Source organism: Dama dama, chromosome 29, assembly GCF_033118175.1.
Source record: "Dama dama isolate Ldn47 chromosome 29, ASM3311817v1, whole genome shotgun sequence".
Classification (NCBI taxonomy): Eukaryota; Metazoa; Chordata; class Mammalia; order Artiodactyla; family Cervidae; genus Dama; species Dama dama.
Genome location: NC_083709.1, coordinates 19,805,543 through 19,808,599, shown reverse-complemented (window position 1 = coordinate 19,808,599; position 3,057 = coordinate 19,805,543). Strand labels below are relative to the sequence as shown.

General features: G+C 50.1%; 1 pseudogene; it reads left to right on the top strand.

Annotated features, from left to right (window-relative positions):
* The first annotated feature begins 419 nt into the window (after positions 1-419).
* On the top strand, positions 420-2,767 carry LOC133048456 (large ribosomal subunit protein uL1-like; annotated as a pseudogene).
* The last annotated feature ends 290 nt before the right edge of the window (positions 2,768-3,057 follow it).

The window sequence follows — 3,057 nt, the reverse complement described above, 5'->3', positions numbered from 1 at the left end:
CTGGGGTTCAAACCCTGGCTGGGAAATGAGACTAAGAGCTCACATGCCTGCAACTAAGATGCAGCGCAGCCAAATAAATAAGTAAATAATTTGTGCCGAATTTAACAGAGGGATCAGCTCCAGACCTGGAGAAGGAAATGACAACCCACTCCAGTACTCTTGCCTGGGAAATCCCACGGACAGAGGAGCCTGATGGGCTACAGTCCATGAGGTTGCAGAGAGTTGGATGCAACTGAGTCTGAGCAGCAGCTCCAGAGGAGTTTTGTAGCATTTATTTATAGAAAGTGATGGAACATGAGCATATGAGCCCCCCCCAACCCGCCACCCCCAGTATTCATATGCTAACCCACCATCCTACAGAACTCAGGGCCGGTGATCTGGAGCATGTGAAGAGCCTGGAGGCCTTCTTCCTCCTGAGCATGGTATGCCTTACTTTTCCAAGATCTCCGCATTCCAAGTTCCAGGACACACCTCCTCATGGGGATGGGACCCTAAGACACGGCCCTGAGAACCGCACAGGTACCAGGCACCAAGATGCAGCAAAGCAGGACTGTCAGATGCGCTGCCAGCTTGGTGTCCGGGCTCACCAGGGCCTGGGTAACCCAAGGGGAGGATGGAACCCACTGTGCCCAGTGGTCACCCAGTGGCCCACAGTGACCTTTAGTTCCCTTTCTGGGGTTTCATCCCCCTTATCTGACAGACACAGTATCACTTCCCCCCGTTATTAATACACATGCCCTCCTCCACACACCAAATTTGTCTGTTGAGGTGCTCACCCGCAGGACCTCGGAATGGGACTGTTTGTAGATGGAATCTACGGGAGGTGACTAAGGTTAAATAAAATGATCAGGGTGGGCCCCGATCCTGTATGACGGGTATCCTTCTAAGAAGGAATGAGGATGCCGAACATAGAGACAAGACCACGTGAAGACACAGGGAGAAGACAGAGGAGAGAGGCCTCTGGAGGATCCTCTTCAGTCCAGCCAGCCAGCCTCCGGAACAGGGAGAAAACGAACGTCAGTTGTTCAGCCGCTCGGTCTGTGGTGCTTTGTCTTAGCTGCTTGAGCCAACCTATATATCCCATAATCCTGACACTTGCCCAGAATGAAGCCCAGCTGCCCCTTCCGACCCACTCAGAGCCTGCCATTGACCTTCAGGATCTTAACATTTCGTTCAAAAAGTAAGAAAACACATCCCATCTCTCCCTTCTCACCCGAACGGCTCTCTCATCTCCAGGCAGATCTGCAGTTAGCACCAGATTATGTACTCCCTCATTCTCTTACTTCTAAGCCACCAGAGTGTGTCCTGTCCCCCAGGCTATCTTCTCGAGGGCGGGACACCTGAGTTCACCTCCCTTTCGCTATCCAGCCGCAGCACTTGGCCGGATGCTCTGGATTGTAAGACCACAACAATGGCCTATTTTGCCTTGAAACTGGATTTGCCTAACTCTTCATTTATTTTTTTTAAACATTTATTTGATTGTGCCAGGTCTTAGTTGCAGGATCTCTGATCTTCTTTATGGCAGGTGGGATCTAGTTCCCCAACCAGGAATCGAACCTGGGCTCCCCTGCATTGGAAGCACAGTGCCTTAGCCACTGAACCACCAGGGAAGTCCCCTAACTCTTCATTTAAAACAATCACTACCACTCAGCTTTCCCTGCAAAACCCTCAAATCCCACTGCTGGGGAAAAGAGGCTGGAGAGAGAGAGGAGATTCTCTTGATTTTCAAAATCCATTTGTGTTTTGATTGAAGGTGTTTGACAATGTAGAGAGGGTTTGCCCTCTTTGAAAATAGGAAACAGCTTCTCTGCCTGGGACCCTGCTAGTGTGGTTACTAAGGAGACCAATCGGCGGTAGGCGCCGTAATTAATCACTAAATTTCCAGTAGCTAAATCCCTGGCGATGAGAGGCTCTTTCCTTTGAGTGAGACAAGTCCTGGGTAGGTGGAGGGTGGAGGAGTTCATGGTGGGAGCCCAGTCCTGCCTGCCTGCTTCCTCCTGCAGTCCCCTCGACTGAGATTTGCCAGTGATTGTTTTAAGAGCTTCTAAATCTGGCTCCAGGCTTATCTGTTAGAACTGAATGAAGAATAGAGCTCTTTTCCAGTTATTGCGACGTGGGGAACCATAAGCAGCAAAGTCTCCCCTGACACACTCTAGGAGGCGGTGCGGGAAGTCCTGCATGGGAACCAGCGCAAGCACCAGAAGTCTTTGGAGACGGTGGAGCTTCCGATCAGCCTGCAGAACTATGACCCTCAGAAGGACAAACGCTTCTCGGGCACCATCAGGCTTAAGCCCACTCCCTGCCCCAAGTTCTCCGTGTGTGTCTTGGGGGACCAGCAGCATCGTGATGAGGCCAAGGCTGTGGATATCCCCCATATGGACATTGAGGCACTGAAGAAACTGAACAGGAAGAAGAAACTAGCCAAGAAGCTGGCCAAGAAATATGATGCTTTTTTGGCTTCAGTCTCTGATCAAGCAGATCCCACGAATCCTGGGCCCAGGCCTGAACAAGACTGGCAAGTTCCCTTCCTTGCCGACCCACAATGAGAACATGGTAGCCAAAGTTGAAGTCCACGATCAAGTTCCAGATGAAGAAGGTGCTGTGTCTGGCAGTGGCTGTTGGCCACATGAAGATAACAGATGATGAGCTTGTGTACAACATCCACTTAGCTGTCAACTTCCTTTTGTTATTGCTCAAGAAAAACTGGCCGAACGTTAGGGCCTTATACATTAAGAGCACCATGGGCAAGCCCCAGTGTCTGTACTAAGGCACAACTTAATAAACCATACTCAACTGTCAAAAAGAAAAAAGAAGAATAGATATATGTATATGTATGGAGAAGGAAATGGCAACCCACTCCAGTATTCTTGCCTGGAGAATTCTGTGGACAGAGGAGGCTGGTGGGCTGCCGTCTATGGGGTTGCACAGAGTTGGACATGACTGAAGCGACTTAGCAGCAACAGCATATGTGAATCACTGCTCTACACCAGAAACTAACACAACATGCTTAATCAGCTATACTCCAATATGGGCTTCCCAGCGGGTGCTGGATCAAGG